A 12,378-nucleotide genomic window follows, 5' to 3' on the forward strand; every position below is an offset into this window, starting at 1 on the left:
TAATAATACAATACATTAGAATATATTATATGATAATTACGTTTAAGTTTTATTCATTTCTTATTTCATAGTTTCTCATTATTTGTATTTGTATTGCTCATCTTATTTTTGATTTTATTAATCTGTGCTATCCTGTTTTTCACTCTCACTACTGTGTAAAAACACCCCAACAATATTACAAAACATATACTGCATAAAGCAAACTATATACTTTATTTGATCTAAAATATAGATTTTTTTTCATTATAGTAGCTTGTGAAAACCATAACAAATAAGTGATTAAATGCTACAGTATTCAGCAAACACAACTGCAGAGCTGCAAACATTGCAAACAGACTAAGTTCTACAACACCCAGTTGTCTTTGTGTATTTGTGAATGAAGCGCCATCTCATGGTTAAATCCTGTAATTGAACAAATGGAGAACTTTGGCAACGCCCTCTAGCAATTTGGAAACACCCCCAGCCACTGGGATCCGCTGGGTTTTTGACTGGAACACACCCATGTGAGTCCTATCTGGAGTGCTACATCTGTAGCTGAACTCCTCCAGCGCTACACCCCAGCTTTAAGTTCTGCTGACCAGCTGCTGCTGATAGTGCCCAAGACCAGGCTCAAAACCCGAGGGCACCGAGCCTTCGCAGCAGCTGGCCTTAGGCTCTGGAACACTCTGCCCCTCCAGTACCTCATTCACACCAACGGTGTTTCAGGACCGGTTCTGAGCTGGAGCTTGAAAAGCATCAGGTTTTCCTGTTCACACCGCAGCGGAGCAGCCTATTAGCTCCGGAATCCGGTTCATTCCGAGCACCAAAAAATTGTCCGGCCAGAGCAAAAGCACCACATACGTCACGCTTACGTCGAGGCGGGGGCAGGGGGGGGATCAACTCCTGAACAACAACCAAAAGTCGGCGTGTTATCCAGTTTGTACACAACGATGGAGAAACTTAACAAGCAGCAGTGGTCCACTGAAGAGACCAGCTACCTACTGGGAATCTGGTCTTCCGAAGAGGTACAGAGGAAGCTGGAGCACAATCGGCCATTGTTGTCGGTGTCAGCTGTGAGGGGTTTCCGCACGCTTTGGCTTTATGAAGCAGGCACGCAAACGGTTACGTCATGACGCAAACGATGACGCAATGACGCAGCACCAGTCGGACTCTGGGCAGTGTGAAAAGAGCCGGAGCTAAACCGAAGAACCGGTTCTGAACCTGAAAAGCTCTAGCACGGAGCTTGAACCAGAGTTGCGTTGGTGTGAATGAGGTACATGTGAGGTCGTCCCAGACCCTGGGGTTTTTTAAATCTACTCTTAAAACACACTTCTTCTCCCTGGCCTTTTAGTCAGAGCGGAGCGCGACTCCTGACTTTTCCCTGTGTTTTTTATATATCTGTTGTAATTTATTGTCTTTTATTGTGATTGTAGTAATGTGTTTTTATGTGATTGTAGTATTTATTACATGTACAGCACTTTGGCCCGACCAAAAATCGCTTTTAAATGTGCTTTATAAATAAACTTTGATTTGATTTGATTTATTTCTCATCATGCTAGAGGCATCAAACACAAATGTATTATGTATGAAGCACTTAAGCAGATATTGGACCACATTACATTAATTCGACAATGACCATGTCAAATTTAAAATATAAGGTCATTAAAATGTTTATCCTTAAGTTGCTGCTTACGAACAGAGAGAAACCCACCAGCACACTTTGCTGAAAGATGTGCAGTAAATATATTATATTATACTTGACATGGCAACCTTTTCATAGTAGGTTATATGCTAATAGGATAAACACATGAATAGTATTACCACGGATATCATAGTATCCCTATTATATTATATTTTAACGAGTCACTGTAATTTAGTTATAATAAAATAAATTCAAAATAGAAAAAGGTTATTTCATCAGCACTAATATTACAAAACTCATACTTAACAGTGCCTTAACTTTCTTATATAACTTCATTTTTCAGTCAACAGTTTTACATATTTGGTAATTGCTGCTTTCACTTAAGCAGAATAATTAGTAAACACAGTATTGACGTGTTAACGCTAATGTGTAAAAGCCCACACTGTAAGCAAACAGCTGCTCCTTTGCACATGCAGCAGATATGGAGCAACATTAGCATTCATTTTTAAGATAAACTTGCGAGGAAAATATATGCGTATTCAGGTGGTAGATGCAATATTTTCTTGATGGGTAGAGTCTATGGTTTTCTCATGCGAGCTGCTGGGCAGGTTTCCTACTAATTTTATTCATGTAATATAAATATAAAATGCATATTAATGCAACAATCATAGCAATTCATTCAATTCATTTATTAGTTTATTTTAATAAAGGTTATGTGGTAATGTCTTGTATAAAAAATACCATTTGCTCACTGATAGTGTAAGATTCTTTAAATTAAGTAAAACATGTTTTAACTAAGGTTTGGGAGAATGGTCCTCCCTCAACCCAATCCGACCACCATTTGCTTAAATTCTCTCTACCCACCCTTTATTCCCCTTCCCATCATCCCTTCATCCTCAACCACATCTGTTCACCCTTCCATCAATCGACCCCTTCATCCATTCTACATCACCACCAATCAACCCCTTCACCCGGACAGTAAATCCCTTCATCCCTTCTCCCTGACCCACAGTCCTTCAGCCTTCCACTAATAAAACACTTCATCCCTTCTTCCTTATCCAATCAACCTTTTCATCCATTCATCCTCCCATCCCTACTTCCCGACCCACATCCCTTCGCCACTTCACTAATCGAACCCTTTATCCCTACATCCTTTCATCCACTCAACCCTTCTTCCTGACCCACACCCCTCCACCAGTCAAACGCCACATATCCTTACTCATCCACCAATGGACCCATTTATCCCAACAACACATGCATTCAACCCTCTACCCATAAACCATTTACTTCCTACATCCCTTCATCCCTACTTCTTCACCATTTCCTCCTCTCTACCCGTCTCCCCTGATCTCTTCCCATTCAACCTGTGCATACTTTTCTAAACGTCTCATTCGAGGTACCTTTTTGGGCCCCGTAATCAGCTCTAGCAGAAATGCATTTAGACGGAACCCCACTGTGCTGCCTATTTCTATGTTTATAGAGTTGGGACATGTTTTTTGGCTCAGAGTGAGCACTACTTGGTTTTGTTGGTTTGCTGGGGGCGTATCAGAGTGAGCGCTCCCTGCTTTGTGAGGATCTTTGTGAACGGAGCATGGAGATTAACACATGGAGGAGCAGAGACGTCATGTAAACTATATTCGTGTCTGTGATGCTTGAGCCTTTGAGACTATTTGTCTGTGAGTTATTAATGTGCAATTTGGATGTGTTATGTGCAGAATGTTTGAAACCTTTTTTCTGAAGCTAGTTTAATGTGTGCTAATTTAGCTAATGGTGATCTGTGCTATTTCTAGCTAATAGTGATGCTAATGGAAGCTAGCTCCTTTTAATAGTAGTGTGTCTTTTGTACAGTGCTACTTATGATATGTGTAAAGCCTGCATACTTAAATGTGTTTTATTTATGTATTGTTACAGTTTTACAAAGTAAAAGAAGAACAGTAAAGTCAAGAAAGCAAACCTTGCATCTTTATTGGAGGACTTTTAAATGTTAGCTAACTGTCTAGCTACGCAATGGGATACACGCTGTAAGGGCAGAACACCCACCCTAATGGCACATTTCCACTGCAGCGGGGTAGCCCCGTTTAAGCGTCCCTAAGCGTCCTCGCTCAGGCCTCGGGTTGCCTCGCTGGCCGTCCGAGGCGCATTTCCATTACAGTTTAGGACATGGGGTAGCAACGCAGTGTAGGCGGGGTGATCGGCTTCACATTTCGAGTTGTTCCGTCGAGCTCCCGCTGGATTTTATCATCCCCAATGAGATGTCACCTCCTCGGTCGACCACGGTGTGCTTTTCTTTGACGTTGCCATTTTTGTAGCTCCTCTGTTTACAAAAATGCTTCAAGCTTGCTTCTAGATATATATATTTATATATATATATAAATATAAAACTGGCCTGGCCGCTTGAGGACGCTTAAACGGGGCTACCCGCTGCAGTGGAAATGCGCCATAAGTGTTCCTCTGCCTGGGCGTCAGTACTTCCTCCTGACCAGCCTAACGGACGCCATTTGTGACCTGCTCTATCGAAATCAGTCGCATTGACCCGAAGACACATTTTGAGTTGTATATACTGTTGGAAAGAGGATATTCCTAGCTTTCTAATGATATCAGGATTGTTCTTGTACTCCAAATATTAAGCGAAATATGTCACATTATATAATGACTGTCACCGAGTCATCATTTTGAGAAAAAGGCCTTCAAAGTTTTCTCTTCTCTGGAATCCATCGATCTTATTGATTATTAGCGGAGCAAATGATCAAAATACTACGGAGGGAAGATATTTTTGTTTGGAGGGGAAGCTCGCGAGAGTGTGTGTGTGTTGGTGTAATTTTGTGTTTGTGTGTATTGTGTTTCCCGGGGAAAACACTCACGAGCAACACCGGCTGTTGTTATGCCTGCTGTGACGTTAAGTTACTCCGTTCTCCGCTTGTAATTATGCCGTTACAAGCTTCAAAGTTATATTTATCATCTGAATTTGCCGAAACAAGTTTAATATTCTGAAAGCCAAGACTTTGTTTAATTGAAATCAGATGAAAACAAACTAACGGACCCTGCCGTGTTGTCTATGATTACTATACTCTTACATTCATAATTTCAGCCGGAGGGAGGGGGGGCGGCCCTACGGAAGAGCAGATTGCGAGTGAGAGGTGCCTGTCTTCGTCCCTTTTATAAGCTTCAAAAATATATTTATCGTGTGATTTTGGAAATAAAAGTTTCATATTCTGAAAGCCAAGACTTTGTTTCTTTAAGGCGAGACACGGCAGGCAAAAACATAGTTTTTCAAATACTGGTCAATTTTGAGATGTTTTGCTATTTTGATTCCATAACATGTTTTCTTTCAGGCTTTTGGAAGGAAAACGTACAAAATACACATTTAAGTGTTTATTTGACTAGTTTGTCTATTTGCGTCTGTAGATTTCTCCTAAATTGACCAAAAGTTAGCATTCTAACTTAACATAAAGTACCGCGACCGCTGTGTGCACCATGTCAACAGAGATATCGTTGGAAAGCTGTGTCTCTCCTGCACATCGGATCCAAATATGGTCATTTCCTTTGTATCAGCAACCAATCGTGAAAGTACAAAGGGGTCTTAAACCAAGAAACAAAATCTCATTGGCTGGTGTCAATTTCTGACAACATGATTCGTTCAGATGCGTCACGTGGTGTGCTAAAACACTTCCTGGTTAGCTTTCCGCTAGACATTTAAATCTCAAAATGGCAAAAGAACTGGGAAAAAAACGTTCACAGAGAAGACGACAACAATTGTCACTTGCACGAAGCAAGGTTATACAAAAAACAAATGACCCCGAACATGAAATACCTTCACGGAGTGCGTCAATGCGCAAGCTATCATCCAAAGAACAGGAAGGTTTAGCTAGCGCCTCACTGCAATCTTTAAAGGTCGTTTTCTCAAAATGAGTTGTTTCTCCTACTCTGAGTTCGAAATGTCAACTTCAGTAGCACGTACATACACCAAACCTTCCAGTTATATTCCTATCAATATTATGAAGGCTTTTACAGAAGGGTTTGTTCATATATCATTCATAGCCTGAATTATACAACATTGTATACCTAAAAACATGGCGAAAATTGATATTTTAGGGCTGTTGACAGTATTTTCTGATTTATGGAGTGATAAAAAGAGATATCCAATATCCCTTCGGTAAAAGCCTTAGATACTAATATGACTACAAAATGAAACAAGAATTTTGAACCTGGCTTTATTCAAAGTTCAGATTTCTATTTCTGAAATGTGTTAAAATATGTGCATAATTAATGAGATAATGGTTATTTGCATATTTAAACATGCTATTTCAGAAAACTTGTAATACAAACAACAATTGCCTTATTGTAAGTAATTAACTGGAGAAATTTCTAGCTGATACCTTTAAGTTAAAAAAATTACCCTATTCACCTGGGCAGAAGGATTGTGTGTGTGTGTGTGTGTGTGTGTGTGTGTGTGTGTGTGTGTGTGTGTGTGTGTGTGTGTGTGTGTGTGTGTGTGTGTGTGTGTGTGTGTGTGTGTGTGTGTGTGTGTGTGTGTGTGTGTGTGTGGGATTGACTAAAAACTACAGTGGCCTTGTTCATGGCAGTGAAGGAGCATGTGGCCCAGTGCAACAGTGGCTCATTGATTTGTTTTTGGACAATGGAAGTAAAAAGCTCAGAAAAATCAGGCTTGGGTTTCCACTGGAAATTCTTGTGGAATCATGGGATTTGTGGAATATAAGACAAATCGCCAAATCAAACTCTGGTACAAAAGTTATTGTTTGTCCACATGCAGCATATAGCTTTTCCATTACAATAGCAAATACGTTTGTACTACTGACCTTTGGGTGGCTTATTTACAAGTTGTTACAGTCCACCTCATTTTAGATAATGATTTTTAGATTTACACACCTCTTAATCAGCGAGGCAGAAATATATCCCCTATATCCATTTTTAACAACCCTAGCTTCTAAGGTGTTTATGGTATATTTTGATTTAATAATAATCTTTAGATTCAAGTAGTTTACAGCTTGTGCAATATGTGCAGTGCATATACAAATAAAAGTGTTTTCCTCTCGGGTCCTCTGATGGCGTAGAAGCCACATCTCAAACTTGTATCACAAGCTCTAAGCTGTATCCGATAAATCATCATCAGCAAACTTGTCGTCCAACACACACGTAGACACCACAGTCACACACTCAGGCACACGCAAACAAGATAAGTTGCTCCCCGGTGCGACAGTGGCCTACTGCCCGCTTGGTCAGAATTGATGTCAGTGGAGCCCTCTCACTGACCCCTGCCTTAATTGAAGGAAGTCGGTGAACAAGCGGACCGGAAAATGTGTTCTTCTTACCAGCCAGGCACACAGAGGTATAGTTGGAGACACTCATAAATACACAGCTGAGGACTTCCCTTAGCCGTGATGCAGTGACCGCTCCCTGAACTTTGCTCTATTGGAACGAGGTGATTCACATCCTCCATGTCTCACATCACCTGAGGCACATTTAAATCATTTTATCAGTTCATAGCTTTTAAAGTTTAATTAGAGAGGACCAGGCTAATAGAACAATTATCTCAGAAGTCCTCTAGTATACAGATAAGAATACAAGACGACTGTTTTTTTGTAGGTGTTATGTCCCCGAAGTAGATTGTTGTGCATTTTTTACTAGTGAGTACTTTCACACAAGAAGTGGATATAACATGGCTTTTTTAACGTGATTAATTTTGCTGGAACAAGGTGCTTGACATAAACTGATCATGTTTTTAGTTTGGATGACACATCAAAATGTACTTCTGCATTTCTATATTTATGACCACAACATTGACGAAAGCAGCGAATACTAGGCCATAAGACCTTTCACAATAAAAGCCCAAGACATTGGGTACAAGTTTGGGAGGGGGCAATCTTATTCTCTATTAGCATTTTGCTAATAGTAAACTCAATCAAAAAGGGAATGATGTTCATTTGTTTCCCCTTTTCATTAAAAAGCTCCGCAAAACTTAAAAACGTTGTATTGAAGTGTTGCAACTTTCCACATTTCAACACTTTGCATTCATCAGTCACACCCTCTTTAAAAAGAGGAGGTGTCTCACTATGCAGTTTTAGATTGTGTTCAAGCCTTTTATTCCATATAAATGAACTGTGCAATTTCACCACAGAACTTTCTGAAAAGGCCAGTCCATGGTCCACTTCAGAGTGTATTTCAACCTCTTTGCACATCACTCTGTGGTGATTAAGTCCACTTCTCTCTTCTCTATGGGCTGTGAAAAGTTATTCAGTGAGTGCAGAAAACCTTTAACTCAGGTAAAGGGAGTTGAGGCTGTATCAAAGGCTCATATCCTTTCCTCAGCACTCCCTAATAGTCCTTTTTCATGAGGTTTGCTCTGAACTGAATTTCCTACTAATGAGCCGCCCTGTCTCCAGTCTTCAGCCATCACCCACCATTTAGAGCAACCACCTTTTGTGAATGTTGAAGTGCTTTACTGACTCCGTTGAAATATCTGAGGGGGAACGTCTATTGATCCAAAAAGTTAACAAAAGCATTCTCAGTTATTCTAACAAATTCTGTAAGGTGTTGTTTCATTTTCAAGAAATTGAAGCATTTGTTCCCGCATTGTTATACTGCTGATCTGGATCTCTGCAGTACTTTATTAAAAAAAAATTGCAACAGTTAGTTTACATATTGTGGCAGTCATGGTTTGCAGATACCGTCATACAGACAGTGTGTATTTACTACAACAGTGCCTAGAGGGAAAACCTGCTGCTAACAACTAAACAAAAGCTTCTTTATCTCATTAGACGTAAATTATGTTGGCATTCTGAGACTACTGATGTTACTCGTAATAGCTCCACAACCCCAGGAGAAATTACGGGAAAAAGCACACATCAATCAAAGACAAATACCTCTGTGGCAGAGAAAATAACGAGAAAGGAAAACTAGGAGGAACAGGTTTTACTGCAGATTTGAAGAGGTGGTCAAATACACCAATGGGATTTGGATATATGATACAGCTTATTCAGATTTTTTTTTTCAAATCGCACTTTCAAAGTAGGACAACTGGGACAACTCCATCTGCTGAGGTAGTACAGGATTTTGATGGGAAGCTATTCAATGGATTGTTTCACTAACTTCTGGTTAACTTTCAGTCTCCTTACGAATATGTTTTAAATACATTTCAAACCATCAGGTTGGTTTTCCTCCTTGGTGCGATTCACAAATGAATTCTGTTAGAGATTTAGAGGGATAACTGGTCCGCTTTTCAAATCTCCGCGCGTTCCTATGAAGCTGGTTATAATACAGGAAGGAATCCATATCTACAAAGTAACCGTTAACAATAATCTACTTTAATGGCAATATGACAATGCAATACAATCATTACAATACAACATGATATATTACAGTTATATTGTAATGCTTAAGGAGTAATGCCGGCTTACTCCTGCCCTGGTCCGCATACTGCAGAGCTACTTTCACCCGAGGGCAGCATGTGAAGAAGAGGCCGAACGCCAGGGATCCACCGGATATATACCAGAGTAAGAAGGAGGGGTTTGGTGTTAGGTCAGCTGGTCATCTCTTCAGGTCATCTCATTGGGAGACGCAACGCAGCAGGAAACGCAGCAGGAAACCAAACAGGCTCACTTTCCAACAAAAGGTCTCAAGGCCTGCATACCTACACCTCCCCCACAGAGCAATAAAACCCTGTTTACTCCAACCAGCCCAGAATGTTTATAGCCATTTGTAGTCCTTACATTTATGAAAGGATAAAACAGAGAAATCAATATAAAACACAAACACAGGTATTGTTTGAACAGTATTCACTTAACTGCTACTATTGATAAGCACCAGAGAAACCCAAGGGACCTCTCTTAATATCACAAACACGGTAGCTAGATCTAAGTTGAATGCAAATCAGGACATGCTCTCACCTTCCCCCATCTTCCTTTGTCCTCAAAAACACATGTCAACAGGCCCCAAATCCAGCTCACAGTTTTACCCAAATTATTCCCATTTTAAGCTTATCCATAGTTTGCTAACATGAATAAATACAAATATAACTCTACAAATCCCCCTTTTTATCTCCTTCTCCAGAGATAAACTTAGACAAGGCATTTTGAAATATACCCACTGTCATTCTTTTCTACTGTGTCCGTAAATCCATCCGAAGCTGGTATTTAGAGTACTTGAAACCTTCATGGAGACAGAACACCCCTTTCCATGGCATTGAAGGAACCATGAGGGAGTAGCTGAGTGCTAGAATCATCAGCCCCCCCCCCCCTCGGAGGAATAGCCCACAAGGACAGCTAATAGGGAGGGGGAGATGCAGCTTGCCCTTCACGGGTGGAACTGATCAGAGCGAAGTAGACTCCTCTGCTGCCTCGACAAGTTCCCTGTGCCGTCCTGGCTTGTCGTGTCTTTGTCCCCCCAATCCGCTGACAGCAGCTTCTGGGCTGCCTGCTAGAGAGATGTCTTCCTCCTCCTCGTCCTCCGGCCCGCTGATGGCGGCTTCCGGGTCGATGCTGGAGAGATGTCTCCAGGGTCCTGCTCCTCCAGTCTGCTGCTTCCGAGTAGTCCACGTCTGCCAGGGCCACGTCCGTCCTGATGTCGTCCCCTGGTCCTAGTAGGTGGTTTCCCCGCCGCACACTGGCTCCCGTGGTACGAGCTGTCCCCCTTTTCTCCCAGGCAGACGGCATAAGAGGTCCGCTGGGTCACTCGGTCGGGGTCGGAGAGCCTGGGGTTGAGCCACTTTGTCCTGATGACTTTCAGCCAGACGAACTCTGCTGTCGGCCTCGTGCTTCTCGGGTCCCCCTTTTGGCGCCAGCGACCTATGTGGAGAAATCTGATACAACTCCCTCAAGCCTACGCTCAGCTGTTTTGACCCACTTGGAGCCTGTTGGTGGGGTGTGTTGAAACAACAGCCGTCTGTGAACAGGTTTTCTAAATTAATTGTAGACCTCCTGTCTGCCAGTGCAGCTTCAGAATCTTAATACTTGGATTGTGCCAACTAAATAAGAACCTCAACATCTTTAGGTAAACTAAATAACATATTTCAATAGCTCTGAATTTCTGACAAGCACCCGTGTTTATTTTTAAATGAAATCCTATTTAAAATCTAAATATAATATGAACTGCTAATGTTTCTGGCAAAGAAACACACTAATGTTATGGATTCAAAAACAACCAAAATCACGATGCTAACAAAGTGAATGATTTCCTGGTGATACTGCTTCTACCTGTCAGTGCTTAGATATTATCACGCTGAAAAAATGAATACAGAATTCCAACAAACTGTCATCAAATGTCTTTCTATTATAAATTTAGATGAAATGTATATCCCTATAATGACCTAAACAATAAAGTATATGGCTTTTACTTCTTTACCAGGCTAGTTACATGATGTTGTCTAAATTAAATTCTGTCTCAATACACTACTATGTTTTAGCTTTAACTGTAATATGTTCTTTCTACATTTCAAACCTCAGTTACTCTAATGTCTGTTAAAATATTACAACATTGTTTAACTATCACAGGTCAACTTCTTCGGTTTCACAGTAGCCCCTTGGCCACTGCTTCTTTGTTACCTGCTATAATTCAAATCAATATTTAGAAACATCTCAACCTTCATCAAACAGTATCTTATCCCCAGATAGGCCCCAAATCCAGCTCACAGTTTTACCCAAATTATTCCCATTTTAAGCTTATCCATAGTTTGCTAACATGAATAAATACAAATATAACTCTACAATTCAGGAGCAGTTTGTTTGATCTAACTACAAGGTGTTCTCAGCAAGTTTGAGCTAAACAGCTGCTGTAGCCAAATTAGCTTTTCATTCTTGTAATACAGATGAGCCAAATCGACAGCTGCTGGAAGCTAGCGAGAGAATAAGAGTTCACCTGAACTCCCCACAAAATCCATTTTTGGATGATCGGAGGTTCTCTTTGGGCCTTCTTTCTGTTTTACTCCCTTGCCCCTAAACACTTCCAAGTAATGAGCTGTGTAAACATTCTGATATGGCTCTTAGGAAATGCATATTTTTGTGTGAGAAGAAACCAGTCGAGATGGGACTTCTTACTTGAACCCTAGGAAGAAAACAAGCAGTTATCTGCAACATGTTGATTGCTGCAATTCATGAGTAAGGCAACAAATCCCATCTGAACATCTACTGTTTTTTGTTAGGCCCCAAGCCTGTTTTTCAGGTTTCAGGCTCGAAAATGACATTCCCAGAACAAATGACCATATCTTCCCTTCTTAAAAGGGTTAAATTAATAATCTTTTTTCTCAAAGTAATGATAAACCTGTGAGTTGGATGTAAAAAAGTCAGAATCAATATAGATGTTTTTTATTTGAAAGAAAATTCAGATTGAACATGGTAAAAAACTGTAAATTATAGTGTCCGTCCAAAAATTATTTTGTACTTATAGTGAAAACTAACCTTGGATGATGGGTTAGTAGACTAAAAGCTTTAGGAATCCAAAGTACAACATATAATAAGTACCCTGTATCAAGATTGATGCAAAACAAGTGATATGTGACCTTTTTAGACAGATTTAGCAACAAATACCTCTTCTGGGGCCATTTGGGTGGATTTTCCATATCTCTGACCCCCCTTGTTCGATTTTGACATGTGACATCTCTTTCTGACCGTTAGAGCCAATAGAATCCAAGGGAAATTGTCCCGCACACACTCATGTTAAAAAAAAATGGTGGCCTCTCTGCGCATCCTGGCCATGGATGTATAATAAGAACTGGATACAGCGTGGGAGGCGGGGCCTCATTCATC

The sequence above is a fragment of the Gymnodraco acuticeps genome, unplaced genomic scaffold, assembly GCF_902827175.1.
Source record: "Gymnodraco acuticeps unplaced genomic scaffold, fGymAcu1.1, whole genome shotgun sequence".
Taxonomy (NCBI): Eukaryota; Metazoa; Chordata; class Actinopteri; order Perciformes; family Bathydraconidae; genus Gymnodraco; species Gymnodraco acuticeps.